General features: G+C 41.4%; 1 protein-coding gene across 4 annotated transcripts in view; it reads left to right on the top strand.

The window, feature by feature from the left end:
* LOC138677423 (N-acetyllactosaminide beta-1,3-N-acetylglucosaminyltransferase 2-like) overlaps positions 1–27,090 on the top strand; it is an 86,004-nt gene that overhangs the window by 5,818 nt on the left and 53,096 nt on the right. The gene's annotated exons all lie outside the window — the stretch shown is intronic.

Raw genomic sequence — 27,090 nt, 5'->3', positions numbered from 1 at the left:
GTGTGATTACAGAGGAGCTGTGGGTATATAGTATATACAGACCAGGTGTATCCTCCGTATGATTACAGAGGAGCTGTGGATATATAGTATATACAGACACAGTGTATCCTCCTTGTGATTACAGAGGAGCTGTGGATATATAGTATATACAGACCAGGTGTATCCTCTGTGTGATTACAGAGGAGCTGTGGGTATATAGTATATACAGACCAGGCATATCCTCCGTGTGATTACAGAGGAGCTGTGGATATATAGTATATACAGACCTGGTGTATCCTCCGTGTGATTACAGAGGAACTGTGGATATATAGTATATACAGACCAGGTGTATCCTCCGTGTGATTACAGAGGGGCTGTGGATATATAGTATATACAGACCAGGTGTATCCTCTGTGTGATCACAGAGGAGCTGTGGATATATAGTATATACAGACCCGGTGTATACTCTGTGTGATTACAAAGGAACTGTGGATATATATTATATACAGACCAGGTGTATCCTCCGTGTGATTACAGAGGAGCTGTGGATATATAGTATGTACAGACCAGGTGTATCCTCCGTGTGATTACAGAGGAGCTGTGGATATATAGTATATACAGACCAGGTGTATACTCCGTGTGATTACAGAGGAGCTGTGGATATATAGTATATACAGACCAGGTGTATCCTCCGTGTGATTACAGATGAGCTGTGGATATATAGTATATACAGACCAGGTGTATCCTCCGTGTGATTACAGAGGAGCTGTGGATATATAGTATATACAGACCAGGTGTATACTCCGTGTGATTACAGAGGAGCTGTGGATATATAGTATATACAGACCAGGTGTATCCTCCGTGTGATTACAGATGAGCTGTGGATATATAGTATATACAGACCAGGTGTATACTCCGTGTGATTACAGAGGAGCTGTGGATATATAGTATATACAGACCAGGTGTATACTCCGTGTGATTACAGAGGAGCTGTGGATATATAGTATATACAGACCAGGTGTATCCTCCGTGTGATTACAGATGAGCTGTGGATATATAGTATATACAGACCAGGTGTATACTCCGTGTGATTACAGAGGAGCTGTGGATATATAGTATATACAGACCAGGTGTATACTCCGTGTGATTACAGAGGAGCTGTGGATATATGGTATATAGAGACACGGTGTATCCTCCGTGTGATTACAGAGGAGCTGTGGATATATTGTATATACAGACCAGGTGTATCCTCCGTGTGATTACAGAGGAGCTGTGGATATATAGTATATACAGACCAGGCATATCCTCCGTGTGATTACAGAGGAGCTGTGGATATATAGTATATACAGACCTGGTGTATCCTCCGTGTGATTACAGAGGAACTGTGGATATATTGTATATACAGACACGGTGTATCCTCCGTGTGATTACAGAGGAGCTGTGGATATATAGTATATACAGACACAGTGTATCCTCCGTGTGATTACAAAGGAACTGTGGATATATAGTATATACAGACCAGGTGTATCCTCCGTGTGATTACAGAGGAGCTGTGGATATATAGTATATACAGACCAGGTGTATCCTCCGTGTGATTACAGATGAGCTGTGGATATATAGTATATACAGACCAGGTGTATCCTCCGTGTGATTACAGAGGAGCTGTGGATATATTGTATATACAGACACGGTGTATCCTCCGTGTGATTACAAAGGAACTGTGGATATATAGTATATACAGACCAGGTGTATCCTCCGTGTGATTACAGAGGTGCTGTGGATATATAGTATATACAGACCAGGTGTATCCTCCGTGTGATTACAGAGGAGCTGTGGATATATAGTATATACAGACCAGGTGTATCCTCCGTGTGATTACAGAGGAGCTGTGGATATATAGTATATACAGACCAGGTGTATCCTCCGTGTGATTACAGAGGAGCTGTGGATATATAGTATATACAGACCAGGTGTATCCTCCGTGTGATTACAGAGGAGCTGTGGATATATAGTATATACAGACCTGGTGTATCCTCCGTGTGATTACAGAGGAGCTGTGGATATATAGTATATACAGACCAGGTGTATCCTCCGTGTGATTACAGAGGAGTTGTGGATATATAGTATATACAGACCAGGTGTATACTCCGTGTGATTACAGAGGAGCTGTGGATATATAGTATATACAGACCTGGTGTATACTCCGTGTGATTACAGAGGAGCTGTGGATATATAGTATATACAGACCAGGTGTATCCTTCGTGTGATTACAGAGGAGCTGTGGATATATAGTATATACAGACCTGGTGTATCCTCCGTGTGATTACAGAGGAGCTGTGGATATATAGTATATACAGACCAGGTGTATCCTCCGTGTGATTACAGAGGAGCTGTGGATATATAGTATATACAGACCTGGTGTATCCTCCGTGTGATCACAGAGGAGCTGTGGATATATAGTATATACAGGCACAGTGTATCCCTCGTGTGATTACAGAGGAGCTGTGGATATATAGTATATACAGACCTGGTGTATCCTCCGTGTGATTACAGAGGAGCTGTGGATATATAGTATATACAGACCAGGTGTATCCTCCGTGTGATTACAGAGGAGCTGTGGATACATAGTATATACAGACCAGGTGTATCCTCCGTGTGATTACAGAGGAGCTGTGGATACATAGTATATACAGACCAGGTGTATCCTCTGTGTGATTACAGAGGAACTGTGGATATATTGTATATACAGACACGGTGTATCCTCCGTGTGATTACAAAGGAACTGTGGATATATAGTATATACAGACCCGGTGTATCCTCCGTGTGATTACAGAGGAGCTGTGGATATATAGTATATACAGACCTGGTGTATCCTCCGTGTGATTACAGAGGAGCTGTGGATATATAGTATATACAGACCAGGTGTATCCTCCGTGTGATTACAGAAGAGCTGTGGATACATAGTATATACAGACCAGGTGTATCCTCCGTGTGATTACAGAGGAGCTGTGGATATATAGTATATACAGACCAGGTGTATACTCTGTGTGATTACAGAGGAGCTGTGGATATATAGTATATACAGACCAGGTGTATCCTCCGTGTGATTACAGAGGAGCTGTGGATATATAGTATATACAGACCTGGTGTATACTCCGTGTGATTACAGAGGAGCTGTGGATACATAGTATATACAGACCAGGTGTATCCTCTGTGTGATTACAGAGGAGCTGTGGATATATAGTATATACAGACCTGGTGTATCCTCCGTGTGATTACAGAGGAGCTGTGGATACATAGTATATACAGACCAGGTGTATCCTCCGTGTGATTACAGAGGAGCTGTGGATATATAGTATATACAGACCAGGTGTATCCTCCGTGTGATTACAGAGGAGCTGTGGATACATAGTATATACAGACCAGGTGTATCCTCCGTGTGATTACAGAGGAGCTGTGGATATATAGTATATACAGACCAGGTGTATCCTCCGTGTGATTACAGAAGAGCTGTGGATATATAGTATATACAGACCTGATGTATCCTCCGTGTGATTACAGAGGAGCTGTGGATATATAGTATATACAGACCAGGTGTATACTCTGTGTGATTACAGAGGAGCTGTGGATATATAGTATATACAGACCAGGTGTATACTCCTTGTGATTACAGAGGAGCTGTGGATATATGGTATATAGAGACACGGTGTATCCTCCGTGTGATTACAGACGAGCTGTGGATATATAGTATATACAGACCTGGTGTATCCTCCGTGTGATTACAGAGGAGCTGTGGATACATAGTATATACAGACCAGGTGTATCCTCTGTGTGATTACAGAGGAGCTGTGGATATATAGTATATACAGACCAGGTGTATCCTCCGTGTGATTACAGAGGAGCTGTGGATATATAGTATATACAGACCAGGTGTATCCTCCGTGTGATTACAGAGGAGCTGTGGATATATAGTATATACAGACCAGGTGTATCCTCCATGTGATTACAGAGGAGCTGTGGATACATAGTATATACAGACCAGGTGTATCCTCCGTGTGATTACAGAGGAGCTGTGGATACATAGTATATACAGACCAGGTGTATCCTCCGTGTGATTACAGAGGAGCTGTGGATATATAGTATATACAGACCAGGTGTATCCTCCGTGTGATTACAGATGAGCTGTGGATATATAGTATATACAGACCAGGTTTATCCTCCGTGTGATTACAGAGGAGCTGTGGATATATAGTATATACAGACCAGGTGTATACTCCGTGTGATTACAGAGGAGCTGTGGATATATAGTATATACAGACCAGGTGTATCCTCCGTGTGATTACAGAGGAGCTGTGGATATATAGTATATACAGACCAGGTGTATACTCCGTGTGATTACAGAGGAGCTGTGGATATATAGTATATACAGACCAGGTGTATACTCTGTGTGATTACAGAGGAGCTGTGGATATATAGTATATACAGACCAGGTGTATCCTCCGTGTGATTACAGATGAGCTGTGGATATATAGTATATACAGACCTGGTGTATCCTCCGTGTGATTACAGAGGAGCTGTGGATATATAGTATATACAGACCAGGTGTATCCTCCGTGTGATTACAGAGGAGCTGTGGGTATATAGTATATACAGACCAGGTGTATCCTCCGTATGATTACAGAGGAGCTGTGGATATATAGTATATACAGACACAGTGTATCCTCCTTGTGATTACAGAGGAGCTGTGGATATATAGTATATACAGACCAGGTGTATCCTCTGTGTGATTACAGAGGAGCTGTGGGTATATAGTATATACAGACCAGGCATATCCTCCGTGTGATTACAGAGGAGCTGTGGATATATAGTATATACAGACCTGGTGTATCCTCCGTGTGATTACAGAGGAACTGTGGATATATTGTATATACAGACCAGGTGTATCCTCTGTGTGATCACAGAGGAGCTGTGGATATATAGTATATACAGACCCGGTGTATACTCTGTGTGATTACAAAGGAACTGTGGATATATATTATATACAGACCAGGTGTATCCTCCGTGTGATTACAGAGGAGCTGTGGATATATAGTATATACAGACCAGGTGTATCCTCCGTGTGATTACAGAGGAGCTGTGGATATATAGTATATACAGACCAGGTGTATCCTCCGTGTGATTACAGAGGAGCTGTGGATATATAGTATATACAGACCAGGTGTATACTCCGTGTGATTACAGAGGAGCTGTGGATATATAGTATATACAGACCAGGTGTATCCTCCGTGTGATTACAGATGAGCTGTGGATATATAGTATATACAGACCAGGTGTATCCTCCGTGTGATTACAGAGGAGCTGTGGATATATAGTATATACAGACCAGGTGTATCCTCCGTGTGATTACAGAGGAGCTGTGGATATATAGTATATACAGACCAGGTGTATACTCCGTGTGATTACAGAGGAGCTGTGGATATATAGTATATACAGACCAGGTGTATCCTCCGTGTGATTACAGATGAGCTGTGGATATATAGTATATACAGACCAGGTGTATACTCCGTGTGATTACAGAGGAGCTGTGGATATATAGTATATACAGACCAGGTGTATACTCCGTGTGATTACAGAGGAGCTGTGGATATATAGTATATACAGACCAGGTGTATACTCCGTGTGATTACAGAGGAGCTGTGGATATATAGTATATACAGACCAGGTGTATCCTCCGTGTGATTACAGATGAGCTGTGGATATATAGTATATACAGACCAGGTGTATACTCCGTGTGATTACAGAGGAGCTGTGGATATATAGTATATACAGACCAGGTGTATACTCCGTGTGATTACAGAGGAGCTGTGGATATATAGTATATACAGACCAGGTGTATACTCCGTGTGATTACAGAGGAGCTGTGGATATATAGTATATACAGACCAGGTGTATACTCCGTGTGATTACAGAGGAGCTGTGGGTATATAGTATATACAGACACAGTGTATCCTCCGTGTGATTACAGAGGAGCTGTGGATATATTGTATATACAGACCAGGTGTATCCTCCGTGTGATTACAGAGGAGCTGTGGATATATAGTATATACAGACCAGGCATATCCTCCGTGTGATTACAGAGGAGCTGTGGATATATAGTATATACAGACCTGGTGTATCCTCCGTGTGATTACAGAGGAACTGTGGATATATTGTATATACAGACACGGTGTATCCTCCGTGTGATTACAGAGGAGCTGTGGATATATAGTATATACAGACCTGGTGTATCCTCCGTGTGATTACAAAGGAACTGTGGATATATAGTATATACAGACCAGGTGTATCCTCCGTGTGATTACAGAGGAGCTGTGGATATATAGTATATACAGACCAGGTGTATCCTCCGTGTGATTACAGATGAGCTGTGGATATATAGTATATACAGACCAGGTGTATCCTCCGTGTGATTACAGAGGAGCTGTGGATATATTGTATATACAGACACGGTGTATCCTCCGTGTGATTACAAAGGAACTGTGGACATATAGTATATACAGACCAGGTGTATCCTCCGTGTGATTACAGAGGTGCTGTGGATATATAGTATATACAGACCAGGTGTATCCTCCGTGTGATTACAGAGGAGCTGTGGATATATAGTATATACAGACCAGGTGTATCCTCCGTGTGATTACAGAGGAGCTGTGGATATATAGTATATACAGACCAGGTGTATCCTCCGTGTGATTACAGAGGAGCTGTGGATATATAGTATATACAGACCAGGTGTATCCTCCGTGTGATTACAGAGGAGCTGTGGATATATAGTATATACAGACCTGGTGTATCCTCCGTGTGATTACAGAGGAGCTGTGGATATATAGTATATACAGACCAGGTGTATCCTCCGTGTGATTACAGAGGAGTTGTGGATATATAGTATATACAGACCAGGTGTATACTCCGTGTGATTACAGAGGAGCTGTGGATATATAGTATATACAGACCAGGTGTATCCTTCGTGTGATTACAGAGGAGCTGTGGATATATAGTATATACAGACCAGGTGTATCCTCCGTATGATTACAGAGGAGCGGTGGATATATAGTATATACAGACCAGGTGTATACTCTGTGTGATTACAGAGGAGCTGTGGATATATAGTATATACAGACCCGGTGTATACTCCGTGTGATTACAGAGGAGCTGTGGATATATAGTATATACAGACACAGTGTATCCTCCGTGTGATTACAGAGGAGCTGTGGATATATAGTATATACAGACCAGGTGTATCCTCCGTGTGATTACAGAGGAGCTGTGGATATATAGTATATACAGACCAGGTGTATCCTCCGTGTGATTACAGAGGAGCTGTGGATATATAGTATATACAGACCTGGTGTATCCTCCGTGTGATCACAGAGGAGCTGTGGATATATAGTATATACAGGCACAGTGTATCCCTCGTGTGATTACAGAGGAGCTGTGGATATATAGTATATACAGACCTGGTGTATCCTCCGTGTGATTACAGAGGAGCTGTGGATATATAGTATATACAGACCAGGTGTATCCTCTGTGTGATTACAGAGGAGCTGTGGATACATAGTATATACAGACCAGGTGTATCCTCTGTGTGATTACAGAGGAGCTGTGGATATATAGTATATACAGACCAGGTGTATCCTCCGTCTGATTACAGAGGAGCTGTGGATACATAGTATATACAGACCAGGTGTATCCTCCGTGTGATTACAGAGGAGCTGTGGATACATAGTATATACAGACCAGGTGTATCCTCCGTGTGATTACAGAGGAGCTGTGGATATATAGTATATACAGACCAGGTGTATCCTCCGTGTGATTACAGAAGAGCTGTGAATATATAGTATATACAGACCAGGTGTATCCTCCGTGTGATTACAGAGGAGCTGTGGATATATAGTATATACAGACCAGGTGTATCCTCCGTGTGATTACAGAGGAGCTGTGGATATATAGTATATACAGACCAGGTGTATACTCTGTGTGATTACAGAGGAGCTGTGGATATATAGTATATACAGACCAGGTGTATACTCCTTGTGATTACAGAGGAGCTGTGGATATATAGTATATACAGACCAAGTGCATCCTCCGTGTGATTACAGAGGAGCTGTGGATATATAGTATATGCAGACCAGGTGTATCCTCCGTGTGATTACAGAGGAGCTGTGGATATATAGTATATACAGACCAGGTGTATCCTCCGTGTGATTACAGAGGAGCTGTGGATATATAGTATATACAGACCAGGTGTATACTCCGTGTGATTACAGAGGAGCTGTGGATATATAGTATATACAGACCTTGTGTATCCTCCGTGTGATTACAGAGGAGCTGTGGATACATAGTATATACAGACCTGGTGTATCCTCCGTGTGATTACAGAGGAGCTGTGGATATATAGTATATACAGACCAGGTGTATACTCCGTGTGATTACAGAGGAGCTGTGGATATATAGTATATACAGACCTGGTGTATCCTCCGTGTGATTACAGAGGAGCTGTGGATACATAGTATATACAGACCTGGTGTATCCTCCGTGTGATTACAGAGGAGCTGTGGATATATAGTATATACAGACCAGGTGTATACTCCGTGTGATTACAGAGGAGCTGTGGATATATAGTATATACAGACCTGGTGTATCCTCCGTGTGATTACAGAGGAGCTGTGGATACATAGTATATACAGACCTGGTGTATCCTCCGTGTGATTACAGAGGAGCTGTGGATATATAGTATATACAGACCCGGTGTATCCTCCGTGTGATTACAGAGGAGCTGTGGATATATAGTATATACAGACCAGGTGTATCCTCCGTGTGATTACAGAGGAGCTGTGGATATATAGTATATACAGACCAGGTGTATCCTCCGTGTGATTACAGAGGAGCTGTGGATATATAGTATATACAGACCAGGTGTATCCTCCGTGTGATTACAGAGGAGCTGTGGATATATAGTATATACAGACCTGGTGTATCCTCCGTGTGATTACAGAGGAGCTGTGGATATATAGTATATACAGACCAGGTGTATCCTCCGTGTGATTACAGAGGAGCTGTGGATATATAGTATATACAGACCAGGTGTATCCTCCGTGTGATTACAGAGGAGCTGTGGATATATAGTATATACAGACCTGGTGTATCCTCCGTGTGATTACAGAGGAGCTGTGGATATATAGTATATACAGACCTGGTGTATCCTCCGTGTGATTACAGAGGAGCTGTGGATATATAGTATATACAGACCAGGTGTATCCTCCGTGTGATTACAGAGGAGCTGTGGATATATAGTATATACTGACCTGGTGTATACTCCGTGTGATTACAGAGGAGCTGTGGATATATAGTATATACAGACCATGTGTATCCTCCGTGTGATTACAGAGGAGCTGTGGATATATAGTATATACTGACCTGGTGCATACTCCGTGTGATTACAGAGGAGCTGTGGATATATAGTATACACAGACACAGTGTATCCTCCGTGTGATTACAGAGGAGCTGTGGATATATAGTATATACAGACCTGGTGTATCCTCCGTGAGATTACAGAGGACCTGTGGATATATAGTATATACAGACCAGGTGTATCCTCCGTATGATTACAGAGGAGCTGTGGATATATAGTATATACAGACCAGGTGTATCCTCCGTGTGATTACAGAGGAGCTGTGGATATATAGTATATACAGACCTGGTGTATCCTCCGTGTGATTACAGAGGAGCTGTGGATATATAGTATATACAGACCAGGTGTATCCTCCGTGTGATTACAGAGGAGCTGCGGATATATAGTATATACAGACCTGGTGTATCCTCCGTGTGATTACAGAGGAGCTGTGGATATATAGTATATACAGACCAGGTGTATCCTCTGTGTGATTACAGAGGAGCTGTGGATATATAGTATATACAGACCAGGTGTATCCTCCGTGTGATTGCAGAGGAGCTGTGGATATATAATATATACAGACCAGGTGTATCCTCCGTGTGATTACAGAGGTGCTGTGGATATATAGTATATACAGACCTGGTGTATACTCCGTGTGATCACAGAGGAGCTGTGGATATATAGTATATACAGACCAGGTGTATCCTCCGTGTGATTACAGAGGAGCTCTGGATATATAGTATATACAGACCTGGTGTATCCTCCGTGAGATTACAGAGGAGCTGTGGATATATAGTATATACAGACCTGGTGTATACTCCGTGTGATCACAGAGGAGATGTGGATATATAGTATATACAGACCCGGTGTATCCTCCGTGTGATTACAGAGGAGCTGTGGATATATAGTATATACAGACCAGGTGTATCCTCCGTGTGATTACAGAGTAGCTGTGGATATATAGTATATACAGACCAGGTGTATCCTCCGTGTGATTACAGAGGAGCTGTGGATATATAGTATATACAGACCCGGTGTATCCTCTGTGTGATTACAGAGGAGCTGTGGATATATAGTATATACAGACCAGGTGTATACTCTGTGTGATTACAGAGGAGCTGTGGATATATAGTATATACAGACCAGGTGTATACTCCGTGTGATTACAGAGGAGCTGTGGATATATAGTATATACAGACCAGGTGTATCCTCCGTGTGATTACAGAGTAGCTGTGGATATATAGTATATACAGACCAGGTGTATCCTCCGTGTGATTACAGAGGAGCTGTGGATATATAGTATATACAGACCCGGTGTATCCTCTGTGTGATTACAGAGGAGCTGTGGATATATAGTATATACAGACCAGGTGTATACTCTGTGTGATTACAGAGGAGCTGTGGATATATAGTATATACAGACCAGGTGTATCCTCCGTGTGATTAGAGATGAGCTGTGGATATATAGTATATACAGACCTGGTGTATCCTCCGTGTGATTACAGAGGAGCTGTGGGTATATAGTATATACAGACCAGGTGTATCCTCCGTGTGATCACAGAGGAGCAGTGGATATATAGTATATACAGACCCGGTGTATCCTCTGTGTGATTACAGAGGAGCTGTGGATATATAGTATATACAGACCAGGTGTATACTCTGTGTGATTACAGAGGAGCTGTGGATATATAGTATACAGGTCCTTCTCAAAAAATTAGCATATAGTGTTAAATTTCATTATTTACCATAATGTAATGATTACAATTAAACTTTCATGTATTATAGATTCATTATCCACCAACTGAAATTTGTCAGGTCTTTTATTGTTTTAATACTGATGATTTTGGCATACAACTCCTGATAACCCAAAAAACCTGTCTCAATAAATTAGCATATCAAGAAAAGGTTTTCTAAACAACCTATTACCCTAATCTTCTGAATCAACTAATTAACTCTAAACACATGCAAAAGATACCTGAGGCTTATATAAACTCCCTGCCGGGTTCATTACTCAAAACCCCCATCATGGGTAAGACTAGCGACCTGACAGATGTCAAGAAGGCCATCATTGACACCCTCAAGCAAGAGGGTAAGACCCAGAAAGAAATTTCTCAACAAATAGGCTGTTCCCAGAGTGCTGTATCAAGGCACCTCAATGGTAAGTCTGTTGGAAGGAAACAATGTGGCAGAAAACGCTGTAGAACGAGAAGAGGAGACCGGACCCTGAGGAAGATTGTGGAGAAGGACCGATTCCAGACCTTGGGGAACCTGAGGAAGCAGTGGACTGAGTCTGGTGTGGAAACATCCAGAGCCACCGTGCACAGGCGTGTGCAGGAAATGGGCTACAGGTGCCGCATTCCCCAGGTAAAGCCACTTTTGAACCATAAACAGCGGCAGAGGCGCCTGACCTGGGCTACAGAGAAGCAGCACTGGACTGTTGCTAAGTGGTCCCAAGTACTTTTTTCTGATGAAAGCAAATTTTGCATGTCATTCGGAAATCAAGGTGCCAGATTCTGGAGGAAGACTGGGGAGAAGGAAATGCCAAAATGCCTGAAGTCCAGTGTCAAGTACCCACAGTCAGTGATGGTGTGGGGTGCCATGTCAGCTGCTGGTGTTGGTCCACTGTGTTTCATCAAGGGCAGGGTCAATGCTTTATGGTGATGAAGATTTCATTTTTTCAGCACGACCTGGCACCTGCTCACAGTGCCAAAACCACTGGTAAATGGTTTACTGACCATGGTATTACTGTGCTCAATTGGCCTGCCAACTCTCCTGACCTGAACCCCATAGAGAATCTGTGGGATATTGTGAAGAGAAAGTTGAGAGACGCAAGACCCAACACTCTGGTTGAGCTTAAGGCCGCTATTGAAGCATCCTGGGCCTCCATAACATCTCAGCAGTGTCACAGGCTGATTGCCTCCATGCCACGCCGCATTGAAGCAGTCATTTCTGCCAAAGGATTCCTGACCAAGTATTGAGTGCATAACTGAACATTATTATTTGATGGTTTTTTTGTTTGTTATTAAAAAACACTTTTATTTGATTGGATGGGTGAAATATGCTAATTTATTGAGACAGGTTTTTTGGGTTATCAGGAGTTGTATGCCAAAATCATCAGTATTAAAACAATAAAAGACCTGACAAATTTCAGTTGGTGGATAATGAATCTATAATATATGAAAGTTTAATTGTAATCATTACATTATGGTAAATAATGAAATTTAACACTATATGCTAATTTTTTGAGAAGGACCTGTATACAGACCAGGTGTATCCTCCGTGTGATTACAGATGAGCTGTGGATATATAGTATATACAGACCTGGTGTATCCTCCGTGTGATTACAGAGGAGCTGTGGGTATATAGTATATACAGACACAGTGTATCCTCCGTGTGATCACAGAGGAGCAGTGGATATATAGTATATACAGACCAGGTGTATCCTCCGTGTGATTACAGAGGAGCTGTGGATATATAGTATATACAGACCAGGTGTATACTCCGTGTGATTACAGAGGAGCTGTGGATATATAGTATATACAGACCAGGTGTATCCTCCGTGTGATTACAGAGTAGCTGTGGATATATAGTATATACAGACCAGGTGTATCCTCCGTGTGATTACAGAGGAGCTGTGGATATATAGTATATACAGACCCGGTGTATCCTCTGTGTGATTACAGAGGAGCTGTGGATATATAGTATATACAGACCAGGTGTATCCTCCGTGTGATTACAGATGAGCTGTGGATATATAGTATATACAGACCTGGTGTATCCTCCGTGTGATTACAGAGGAGCTGTGGGTATATAGTATATACAGACACAGTGTATCCTCCGTGTGATCACAGAGGAGCAGTGGATATATAGTATATACAGACCAGGTGTATCCTCCGTGTGATTACAGAGGAGCTGTGGATATATAGTATATACAGACCAGGTGTATACTCCGTGTGATTACAGAGGAGCTGTGGATATATAGTATATACAGACCAGGTGTATCCTCCGTGTGATTACAGAGTAGCTGTGGATATATAGTATATACAGACCAGGTGTATCCTCCGTGTGATTACAGAGGAGCTGTGGATATATAGTATATACAGACCCGGTGTATCCTCTGTGTGATTACAGAGGAGCTGTGGATATATAGTATATACAGACCAGGTGTATACTCTGTGTGATTACAGAGGAGCTGTGGATATATAGTATATACAGACCAGGTGTATCCTCCGTGTGATTACAGAGGAGCTGTGGATATATAGTATATACAGACCAGGTGTATCCTCCGTGTGATTACAGAGGAGCTGTGGATATATAGTATATACAGACCTGGTGTATACTCCGTGTGATTACAGAGGAGCTGTGGATATATAGTATATACAGACACAGTGTATCCTCCGTGTGATTACAGAGGAGCTGTGGATATATAGTATATACAGACCAGGTGTATACTCTGTGTGATTACAGAGGAGCTGTGGATATATAGTATATACAGACCAGGTGTATCCTCCGTGTGATTACAGAGGAGCTGTGGATATATAGTATATACAGACCAGGTGTATCCTCCGTGTGATTACAGAGGAGCTGTGGATATATAGTATATACAGACCAGGTTTATCCTCCGTGTGATTACAGAGGAGCTGTGGATATATAGTATATACAGACCAGGTGTATACTCCGTGTGATTACAGAGGAGCTGTGGATATATAGTATATACAGACCAGGTGTATCCTCCGTGTGATTACAGAGGAGCTGTGGATATATAGTATATACAGACCAGGTGTATACTCCGTGTGATTACAGAGGAGCTGTGGATATATAGTATATACAGACCAGGTGTATACTCTGTGTGATTACAGAGGAGCTGTGGATATATAGTATATACAGACCAGGTGTATCCTCCGTGTGATTACAGATGAGCTGTGGATATATAGTATATACAGACCTGGTGTATCCTCCGTGTGATTACAGAGGAGCTGTGGATATATAGTATATACAGACCAGGTGTATCCTCCGTGTGATTACAGAGGAGCTGTGGGTATATAGTATATACAGACCAGGTGTATCCTCCGTATGATTACAGAGGAGCTGTGGATATATAGTATATACAGACACAGTGTATCCTCCTTGTGATTACAGAGGAGCTGTGGATATATAGTATATACAGACCAGGTGTATCCTCTGTGTGATTACAGAGGAGCTGTGGGTATATAGTATATACAGACCAGGTGTATCCTCTGTGTGATTACAGAGGAGCTGTGGATATATAGTATATACAGACACAGTGTATCCTCCTTGTGATTACAGAGGAGCTGTGGATATATAGTATATACAGACCAGGTGTATCCTCTGTGTGATTACAGAGGAGCTGTGGATACATAGTATATACAGACCAGGTGTATCCTCCGTGTGATTACAGATGAGCTGTGGATATATAGTATATACAGACCAGGTGTATCCTCCGTGTGATTACAGAGGAGCTGTGGATATATAGTATATACAGACCAGGTGTATCCTCCGTGTGATTACAGAGGAGCTGTGGATATATAGTATATACAGACCAGGTGTATACTCCGTGTGATTACAGAGGAGCTGTGGATATATAGTATATACAGACCAGGTGTATCCTCCGTGTGATTACAGATGAGCTGTGGATATATAGTATATACAGACCAGGTGTATACTCCGTGTGATTACAGAGGAGCTGTGGATATATAGTATATACAGACCAGGTGTATACTCCGTGTGATTACAGAGGAGCTGTGGGTATATAGTATATACAGACACAGTGTATCCTCCGTGTGATTACAGAGGAGCTGTGGATATATTGTATATACAGACCAGGTGTATCCTCCGTGTGATTACAGAGGAGCTGTGGATATATAGTATATACAGACCTGGTGTATCCTCCGTGTGATTACAGAGGAACTGTGGATATATTGTATATACAGACACGGTGTATCCTCCGTGTGATTACAGAGGAGCTGTGGATATATAGTATATACAGACCTGGTGTATCCTCCGTGTGATTACAAAGGAACTGTGGATATATAGTATATACAGACCAGGTGTATCCTCCGTGTGATTACAGAGGAGCTGTGGATATATAGTATATACAGACCAGGTGTATCCTCCGTGTGATTACAGATGAGCTGTGGATATATAGTATATACAGACCAGGTGTATCCTCCGTGTGATTACAGAGGAGCTGTGGATATATTGTATATACAGACACGGTGTATCCTCCGTGTGATTACAAAGGAACTGTGGATATATAGTATATACAGACCAGGTGTATCCTCCGTGTGATTACAGAGGTGCTGTGGATATATAGTATATACAGACCAGGTGTATCCTCCGTGTGATTACAGAGGAGCTGTGGATATATAGTATATACAGACCAGGTGTATCCTCCGTGTGATTACAGAGGAGCTGTGGATATATAGTATATACAGACCAGGTGTATCCTCCGTGTGATTACAGAGGAGCTGTGGATATATAGTATATACAGACCAGGTGTATCCTCCGTGTGATTACAGAGGAGCTGTGGATATATAGTATATACAGACCTGGTGTATCCTCCGTGTGATTACAGAGGAGCTGTGGATATATAGTATATACAGACCAGGTGTATCCTCCGTGTGATTACAGAGGAGTTGTGGATATATAGTATATACAGACCAGGTGTATACTCCGTGTGATTACAGAGGAGCTGTGGATATATAGTATATACAGACCTGGTGTATACTCCGTGTGATTACAGAGGAGCTGTGGATATATAGTATATACAGACCAGGTATATCCTCCGTGTGATTACAGAGGAGCTGTGGATATATAGTATATACAGACCAGGTGTATACTCCGTGTGATTACAGAGGAGCTGTGGGTATATAGTATATACAGACCAGGTGTATCCTCTGTGTGATTACAAAGGAGCTGTGGATATGTAGTATATACAGACCAGGTGTATCCTCCGTGTGATTACAGAGGAGCTCTGGATATATAGTATATACAGACCAGGTGTATACTCCGTGTGATTACAGAGGAGCTGTGGATATATAGTATATACAGACCAGGTGTATACTCCGTGTGATTACAGAGGAGCTGTGGATATATAGTATATACAGACCAGGTGTATCCTCCGTGTGATTACAGAGGAGCTGTGGGTATATAGTATATACAGACCAGGTGTATCCTCTGTGTGATTACAGAGGAGCTGTGGGTATATAGTATATACAGACCAGGTGTATCCTCTGTGTGATTACAAAGGAGCTGTGGATATGTAGTATATACAGACCAGGTGTATCCTCCGTGTGATTACAGAGGAGCTGTGGATATATAGTATATACAGACCAGGTGTATCCTCCGTGTGATTACAGAGGAGCTGTGGATATATAGTATATACAGACCTGGTGTATCCTCCGTGTGATTACAGAGGAGCTGTGGATATATAGTATATACAGACCAGGTGTATCCTCCGTGTGATTACAGAGGAGCTGTGGATATATAGTATATACAGACCAGGTGTATCCTCTGTGTGATTACAAAGGAGCTGTGGATATGTAGTATATACAGACCAGGTGTATCCTCCGTGTGATTACAGAGGAGCTGTGGATATATAGTATATACAGACCAGGTGTATCCTCTGTGTGATTACAGAGGAGCTGTGGATATATAGTATATACAGACCAGGTGTATCCTCTGTGTGATTACAAAGGAGCTGTGGATATGTAGTATATACAGACCAGGTGTATCCTCCGTGTGATTACAGAGGAGCTGTGGATATATAGTATATACAGACCAGGTGTATCCTCCGTGTGATTACAGAGGAGCTGTGGATATGTAGTATATACAGACCAGGTGTATCCTCCGTGTGATTACAGAGGAGCTGTGGATATATAGTATATACAAACCAGGTGTATCCTCCGTGTGATTACAGAGGAGCTGTGGATATATAGTATATACAGACCTGGTGTATCCTCCGTGTGATTACAGAGGAGCTGTGGATATATAGTATATACAGACACAGTGTATCCTCCGTGTGATTACAGAGGAGCTGTGGATATATAGTATATAACAAAGAGTTCGGTAATTCCGCTCCAGGAAAAAGGGAAAATTCTGATGTATTAAAATCCAATAAACTTTATTGAAACAAATCCATAAAGTAGTCGATCCCAATAGGTGGCTGGGCATAGGATCACATATCAGCCCTCGCTGTTCGCGTGTCGAGCACAAACGTGTTCTTAGTCTTCAGCATGAGGAAAGAGGTTCAGCAGGTCGATACAAATGATCAAAACAGGTGAAAGAAATAAGTAATTAACAAACTCAAAAGACAATCAACATACACCCAAAATCCGACCTGGTGAGAACATACACAGAAAAGGAAAAAACAAACAAACAAGAAAATCAGATTAAAATACATAAAAAAATCAAGAAAAATATTGATAGAAAAAAGAAAACAAAGTTATCTGTTACGACGTATAACAAAGCTAATAGTACAACATCATTTCTCTCTCTCTAAGATTTAGACCAGAGGGGGCTCGAGTGTTTAGACACAGTATCCAAAAAGCCTCTCGGTCACACAAGATCCTTTCTCTGTCTCCGCCCCGTGAATTCTTGTGAATATGTTCAGTCGCATAGACGTCAATGATGAAATGTTCCTGTTCTAGGTTTGTATGAAGTGATTGGAGGCGCTGGAGACGTCTCAATGTGGATTGTGTAATATCTTATAATTTACGGGTGGTGGATCCAATATGATGCAGATTGCATGAGACGCATTCTATGATATAAATGACAAGGTCTGTGTTCCAGTTGATAAAGTCTTTTATATTGTACATTTTCTGATGATTGGTGCCTGTGAAGGTTGCGGTTTTTAGAGAACAAACAGGTTTTGCACGGAGAAGAGCCACATTTAAAAAAACCGTTTGTAGATAGCCGGCTGGCTCGGGTTTTTTAAGCCCACCGGACTGGACAAAGCTTGGAGCAAGCAAGGTGCCTAAGGCGGGGGCTTTTCTGGAGACTTTTTGAACCCCTTCCTGTAGAATGAGATCTATTGTGGGGTACGGTGTTCATTTTAGGACATGGTCACAAATCAAAGTCAAACATCAGAAATACTCTGTCTGATACCTGATTCTGATACCTGAGTCTGATACCTGACTCTGATACCTGACTCTGATACCTGACTCTGATACCTGACTCTGATACCTGACTCTGATACCTGACTCTGATACTTGACTCTAAGTAATGGAATAGATAAACCATTATTTCTTATTTTTAGGGACTCTATAGCGACAGGGTCTGTTCCGCAGGACTGGCGCATAGCAAATGTGGTGCCAATATTCAAAAAGGGCTCTAAAAGTGAACCTGGAAATTATAGGCCAGTAAGTCTAACCTCTATTGTTGGTAAAATATTTGAAGGGTTTCTGAGGGATGTTATTCTGGATTATCTCAATGAGAATAACTGTTTAACTCCATATCAGCATGGGTTTATGAGAAATCGCTCCTGTCAAACCAATCTAATCAGTTTTTATGAAGAGGTAAGCTATAGACTGGACCACGGTGAGTCATTGGACGTGGTATATCTCGATTTTTCCAAAGCGTTTGATACCGTGCCGCACAAGAGGTTGGTACACAAAATGAGAATGCTTGGTCTGGGGGAAAATGTGTGTAAATGGGTTAGTAACTGGCTTAGTGATAGAAAGCAGAGGGTGGTTATAAATGGTATAGTCTCTAACTGGGTCGCTGTGACCAGTGGGGACCGCAGGGGTCAGTATTGGGACCTGTTCTCTTCAACATATTCATTAATGATCTGGTAGAAGGTTTACACAGTAAAATATTGATATTTGCAGATGATACAAAACTATGTAAAGCAGTTAATACAAGAGAAGATAGTATTCTGCTACAGATGGATCTGGATAAGTTGGAAACTTGGGCTGAAAGGTGGCAGATGAGGTTTAACAATGATAAATGTAAGGTTATACACATGGGAAGAGGGAATCAATATCACCATTACACACTGAACGGGAAACCACTGGGTAAATCTGACAGGGAGAAGGACTTGGGGATCCTAGTTAATGATAAACTTACCTGGAGCAGCCAGTGCCAGGCAGCAGCTGCCAAGGCAAACAGGATCATGGGGTGCATTAAAAGAGGTCTGGATACACATGATGAGAGCATTATACTGCCTCTGTACAAATCCCTAGTTAGACCGCACATGGAGTACTGTGTCCAGTTTTGGGCACCGGTGCTCAGGAAGGATATAATGGAACTAGAGAGAGTACAAAGGAGGGCAACAAAATTAATAAAGGGGATGGGAGAACTACAATACCCAGATAGATTAGCGAAATTAGGATTATTTAGTCTAGAAAAAAGACGACTGAGGGGCGATCTAATAACCATGTATAAGTATATAAGGGGACAATACAAATATCTCGCTGAGGATCTGTTTATACCAAGGAAGGTGACGGGCACAAGGGGGCATTCTTTGCGTCTGGAGGAGAGAAGGTTTTTCCACCAACATAGAAGAGGATTCTTTACTGTTAGGGCAGTGAGAATCTGGAATTGCTTGCCTGAGGAGGTGGTGATGGCGAACTCAGTCGAGGGGTTCAAGAGAGGCCTGGATGTCTTCCTGGAGCAGAACAATATTGTATCATACAATTAGGTTCTGTAGAAGGACGTAGATCTGGGGATTTATTATGATGGAATATAGGCTGAACTGGATGGACAAATGTCTTTTTTCGGCCTTACTAACTATGTTACTATATGTTATACTTAATAATAAAGAGGACACTATTTAACTAAGGATGGTGTTATAAAGAATTAGAGAGTACACTATATACTAAGGGACTGTGTTATACATAATAAGTACGTGCACTCTATACTAAGGGATTGTGTTAGACATAATAAGCAATAATGTCTTTCTCCGCCTCCCCCTGTTCCTAAGTCCATTATAAGTCCCCCTTCCTCCCATCACAATCACCCACAAACTCAGTCGAGGGGTTCAAGAGAGGCCTGGATGTCTTCCTGGAGCAGAACAATATTGTATCATACAATTATTAGGTTCTGTAGAAGGACGTAGATCTGGGTATTTATTATGATGGAATATAGGCTGAACTGGATGGACAAATGTCTTTTTTCGGCCTTACTAACTATGTTACTATGTTACTCTGATACTTGACTCTGATACCTGACTCTGATACCTGACTCTGATACTTGATTCTGATACCTGACTCTGATACTTGATTCTGATACCTGACTCTGATACTTGACTCTGATACCTGACTCTGATACCTGACTCTGATACTTGACTCTGATACCTGACTCTGATACCTGACTCTGATACCTGACTCTGATACCTGACTCTGATACTTGACTCTGATACTTGACTCTGATACCTGACTCTGATACCTGACTCTGATACCTGACTCTGATACCTGACTCTGATACCTGACTCTGATACTTGACTCTGATACCTGACTCTGATACTTGACTCTGATACATGAAATTAGTAAAATTGGCTAAAATTAGTACCTGGGATCACTTGAGCTTGTCGTGCAATGGTAAGGCCGACGGCTGTAGTCTCTAGACGCCGGATCCGTTTTTTTTCCACCGGATCCGTTTTTCTTCTGCCGGATCCATTTTTTTTACGCCGTCTCCGTTTTTCTTCTGCCGAATCCATTTTGTTTTTACGTCGGATCCGTTTTTTTCTGCCGGATCCGTTTTTTTTTTTACGCCGGATCTGGTTTTTTTCTGCCGGATCCGTTTTTTTCACCATATCCGTTTTTTTTTTCTGCCGGATCTGTTTATTTTACGCCGGATCCAGCTTTTTTTGCCATATCCGTTTTTCTGCCGGATCCGTTGTTTTACGCCGGATCCGTTTTTTTTACGCCGATTCCGTTTTTTTCACCATATCCGTTTTTTCCTGCCGGATCCATTTTTTTCGCGATATCCGTTTTTTACGCCGGATCCGTTTTTTTACACCGGGTCCATTTTTTTCTGCCGAATCCGTTTTTTTACGCCAGATCCGTTTTTTTTTACGCCGATTCCATTTTTTTCGCCAGATCCGTTTTTTTCTACCGCATCCATTTTTTTCGCCATATCCGTTTTTTTTTTACGCTGGATCCTTTTTTTTTTTTTTACGCCGGATCTGTTTTTTTTTTTACGCCGGATCCGTTTTTTTTCGCCATATCCGTTTTTTTTTACGCCGGATCCGTTATTTTTACGCCAGATCCGGTTTTTTTACGCCGGATCCGTTTTTTTTCTGCCAGATCCGTTTTTTCGCCATATCCGTTTTTTTCTGCCAAATCCGTTTTTTTTTACGCCAGATCCGTTTTTTATGCCATTTCCGGTTTTTTTTCGCCATGTCCGTTTTTTTCTGCCGGATCCATTTTTTTCGCCGGATCCGTTTTTTTTACGCCGGATCCGTTTTTTTACGCCGTATCCATTTTTTTTACGCCGGATCCATTTTTTTTCGCCCGATACGTTTTTATCTGCCGGATCCGGTTTTTTTGCCATATCCGTTTTTTTCTGCCGGATCCGTTTTTTTTACGCCAGATCCATTTTTTTACGCCAATTCCGTTTTTTAACGCCGGATCCGTTTTTTTCCACAGAAGAAAAATGGATCTGGCGGAAAAAAAACGGATCTGGTGTAAAAAAACCGGATCCGGCCTAAAAAAAACGGAGTCGGCAGACAAAAACAGATCTGGCAAAAAAAAACGGATCCGGCGTAAAAAAAACAGCCGGAAGAAAAAAACGGATCCGGCGAAAAAAAACGGATCCGGCGTAAAAAAAACAGAGCCGGAAGAAAAAAACGGATCCGGCGAACAAAAAACGGATCCGGCAGAAAAAAAAACGGATCCGTAGAAAAAAAACTGGATCCGGTGTAAAAAAAACGGGGTCGGCAGAAAAAAAAACTGGATCTGGCGTAAAAAATAACAGATCTGGTGAAAAAAAACGGATCAGGCAGAAAAAAAAGCGGAGCCGGCAGACAAAAACGGATCCGGCGGACAAAACGGATCCGGGAAAAAAAAAACCGGATCCTGAGGGAAAAAAACGGATCCTGCAGAAAAAAACGGATCCGGCGGAAAAATAAAACGGATCCGGCGGAATAAAAATGGATCCTGCGTCTAGAGACTACAGCCGTCGGCCTTAGCACTGCACCACAAGCTCAAGTGATGCCAGGTACTAATTTTAGCTAATTTTACTAATTTTACTAATTTTATGTATAAGAGTCAAGTATCAGACTCAAGTATCAGAATCAAGTATCAGAGTCAGGTATCAGAGTCAAGCATCAGAGTCAAGCATCAGAGTCAGGTATCAGAGTCAAGCATCAGAGTCAGGTATCAGAGTCAGGTATCAGAGTCAAGCATCAGAGTCAAGCATCAGAGTCAAGTATCAGAATGAGGTATCAGAATCAAGTATCAAAGTCAGGTATCAGAGTCAAGCATCAGAGTCAGGTATCAGAGTCAAGCATCAGAGTCAAGTATCAGAATCAGGTATCACACAGAGTATTTCTGATGTTATTTCTGATGTTTGACTTTGATTTGTATGAAAGTCAGGTATAAGAGTGAAGTATCAGAATGAGGATTTCAGACAGAGTATTTCTGATGTTTGACTTTGATTTGTGACCATGTCCTAAAATGAACACCATAGTGGGGTCATCTTGTCAGATATCTAGATTTCGGTGGACTATATTTGAGATTGACTTAAAGTATGTACTATAAGTTAATATTAATACCGGTTGTTTCTTGATAGACATTTTTATTGGGAAAATGTGTTTTATTTTTATTGACGGAAGTATCATTACTTGAAATTGAGATGTTAACTAATTCCGGTCTGGTCTTATTTTTTACTGAATAGTGATGGTAATGTTATTTCATTTTTCATTTTGTATATAGTTTTTGTATCTTATGCTATTTCTGTTTTCTCTGCTTTTTTGTTTAACTTAAACATTTGTTTTTGTGCTTCCATCAAGCTTGTCTTGCTTCCATTATCATGTGTGTCTATTTTTGCTTGATTAGACAATTCCACCAATTGCAGCACCGGAGCGATAACCGGATACTAGTATAAAAGTATAGACATGTCTTGTACCAGGTATCATGATTAAGGGTGCTTAGTCACCGGAAACACGTTGACCTTGGTTTTATAATATTTTTTTGTATGCTGATGTTTTGTCCTTTCACTATATTTTAAGTGAAATAAACTATGGATTTTTCACTATTTCGTTGAGCTGGATCTCCTTCTCTTTCCTGTTCGTCTACGCCCTGACACAGCGGTTCCGTGCTCCGAGCTCTTGGGAATGTCGGTATGGTGAGCTGGATTTTGTTTTTTCTTATTTTTTACTAAATTGCCGGCTCTGTCTATAGCCCATCCCGGATATTTACGGTCACTGAGTCTGTGTCGAATGTCTGCTGTGAGAAATAGTTTCATTACTGCAATCGTGTTTAGCTCTAATGACCTCTCGCCAACAGGGATAGATTTCATGGTGTGAACTGGGTGGAAGCTTTTGGCATGAAGTATGGTGTTACCTGCGGTAGGTTCGTGTTTGGATTAACTGCTGTGGAATACCCGAAAGGGTTAAAGATATGTTCCGAATCCCAATGGTAAGTAAACTTTAAGTTGAAAGGGTTATTGTTCAAATAATTAATAAAATTGTTGACAGAAGACATGTCCCCGCTCCACACTAACAATAGGTCATCAATAAATCTACAATACCATTGAATTTGTGTCAGGAATGGATTGCCTACATTGAAAATATAGTTCTCCTACCACCAAGACATAACTAAGTTGGCCACTGAAGGGGAAAATTTTGCACCCATTGAAACTCCACCTAATTGCAAAAAGAATTTTTTGTCAAACAAAAAAATAATTATGAGAAATCAAAAACGATAAAACTGAAATGATGTAAGATTGTAAATCAGTGGAATAGTTACTGTACTTGAAAAGATGAAATTGTCCAGCATGTAGGGCCACTCTATGGGGAATTGATGAATATAATGCAACCACATCACATGCCGCCAAGACCAGTTAGAATCCCATGTTAGGCTGGTTTCACATTTGCGTTTTTTGCCGCTGCGTTTTAGCGCAAAAAAACGCATGCGTTTTTTTTTCCTATACTTAACATTAAAAACGCATGCGTTTTTTGCATGCGTTTTACCGCGTTTTGCCGCCACATGCGTCTTTTCTATGCATGCGTTGTGTTGCAGAAATGCAACATGTAGTAATTTCTAGCTGTGTTTTTTTGCGGCAAAAAAGCATGCTTTTTTGGCGGCAAAAAAACCTATTGCTGTCTATGTAAACACATGCGTTTTTAAGCACATGCGTTTGCATGCGTTTTTAAACACATGCGTTTTAATAGAAAAACACAAGAATACACACTGATAAGCCAACCCCAAACCCTATCCCTAACCCTTACCCTAACCATAAGGGATCCTAACCCTAACCCTAAGTGTTAGGGTTAGGGTTAGGATCCCTTAAGGTTAGGGTTAGGGATAGGATCCCTTAGGGTTAGGGTTAGGATCCCTTAGGGTTAGGGTTAGGATCCCTTAGGGTTAGGGATAGGGTTAGGGTTAGGATCCCTTAGGGTTAGGGTTAGGGTTAGGATCCCTAGGGTTACTAGGGATCCTAACCCTAACCCTAACCCTAGCTATTTCTGTTTAAAGTGGGTTTTCTTGTTGATTTTGATGATTGGCAGCTGTCACACACTTCTCATCATGCGTTTTAAAAACGCAAATGCAGGAAAAACGCATGTAAACGCGTCAAAACGCCGCGATTGTATTGAAACATGCAAAAATGCATGCGGCGTTTTAACGCGTTTACATGCGTTTTTTTCACCATATGCGTTTGCGTTTAAAACGCTGCGTTTTTAAACGCAAATGTGAAACCAGCCTTACATTGTGAAAAATACTGAGAATATTCCGCGAGTCTTTAATATAGCCAGGCACCCGCTGGACTAGAGGTTGTAACAAGAAGTCCAACCACCCCCCAAATGTTCGCTATATGATCCCAGGCCTGAAATAATAAGGCGCATGGGGGGGGAATTTCCTTGTGGGTTTTGGGTAATGCGTGCAGTATTGGGATTTTAGGATGATCTACACATATATAATCCGCTTGTTGCTGGGAAAAAATCCCCTCCGAAACACCTTCATTAACCATGTTCTTCAGAAGAGAAGAAAATTCAATGGTAGGATTAGACTTCAAACACATGTAACTTTGGTTATCATTTAGCATATTATTGATAGTGTCAAAATAATCAGATTTATTTAAAACCACCACTGAGCCCCCCTTATCCGACATTCTAATTACTATGTCTGGATTGTTTTTAATATTTTCAAGAGATTCCCGTTCTACTTTGGTCAGATTAGGATTACGTTTCTGGCTGTCCGATTGTAAGGTGCGTTGCGGTATCTCTTCTCTTTCCTGGAAACGATCCATGGTGTCAGTCCGGGCTTGGACAGGATTAAAAAAAGGATTTTTTACTCTAAAAGTAGATCCTGTATCCGTAGGAGTCGTCAAATCCAGGTTAGTATCCAGATCCATAAGCGACATGAGTCCATTTGGTTCCATGAAGTTTTTGCCTACGAATTCATTGATGATACATCTTGGGTTATCGGGGACAATGTCTTTATAAACTTCAAAAAAATGTTTTTTTTAACAGTTAGATCTCTGATAAATTTATTTATGTCCTTAAGTGTCGAAAATAAGTCCAGTTCAGAGTTCGTGGGAGAAAAATTCAGTCCTCGCGAAAGAAGTTGTATGTCCGTATCGGAAAAAGACTGTCGAAGAAAGATTAACCACGTCTAATGCGATATTTTGTTTTGACTCCTCAGGCGGTTCTGGAAAATAGTTGGCGTGTTTATGGTGCTTTCGGCCCTTCCGCCTGGTGTGTGTTTTTTGGGACGTTTTTTGGAAAGCCATAATTGTTGCTTAAAATAAGACCGGACCGGAATTAGTTAACATCTCAATTTCAAGTAATGATACTTCCGTCAATAAAGATAAAACACATTTTCCCAATAAAAATGTTTATCAGAAATAACCGGTATTAATATTAACTTATAGCACATACTCTAAGTCAATCTCAAATATAGTCCACCGAAATCTAAATATCTGACGAAATGACCCCACAATAGATCTCATTCTACAGGAAGGGGTTCAAATAGTTTCCAGAAAAGCCCCCGCCTTAGGCACCTTGCTTGCTCCAAGCTTTGTCCAGTCCGGTGGGCTTAAAAAAACCCGAGCCAGCCGGCTACCTACAAACGGTTTTATTAAATGTGGCTCTTCTCCATGGAAAACCTGTTTGTTCTCTAAAAACCGCAACCTTCACAGGCACCAATCATCAGAAAATGTACAATATAAAAGACTTTATCAACTGGAACACAGACCTTGTCATTTATATCATAGAATGCGTCTCATGCAATCTGCATCATATTGGATCCACCACCCGTAAATTATAAGATATTACACAATCCACATTGAGACGTCTCCAGCGCCTCCAATCACTTCATACAAACCTAGAACAGGAACATTTCATCATTGACGTCTATGCGACTGAACATATTCACAAGAATTCACGGGGCGGAGACAGAGAAAGGACCTTGTGTGACCGAGAGGCTTTTTGGATACTGTGTCTAAACACTCGAGCCCCCTCTGGCCTAAATCTTAGAGAG

The sequence above is a fragment of the Ranitomeya imitator genome, chromosome 4 (genome assembly GCF_032444005.1).
Source record: "Ranitomeya imitator isolate aRanImi1 chromosome 4, aRanImi1.pri, whole genome shotgun sequence".
Taxonomy (NCBI): Eukaryota; Metazoa; Chordata; class Amphibia; order Anura; family Dendrobatidae; genus Ranitomeya; species Ranitomeya imitator.
This window is presented reverse-complemented; position numbering and strand designations above follow the sequence as displayed.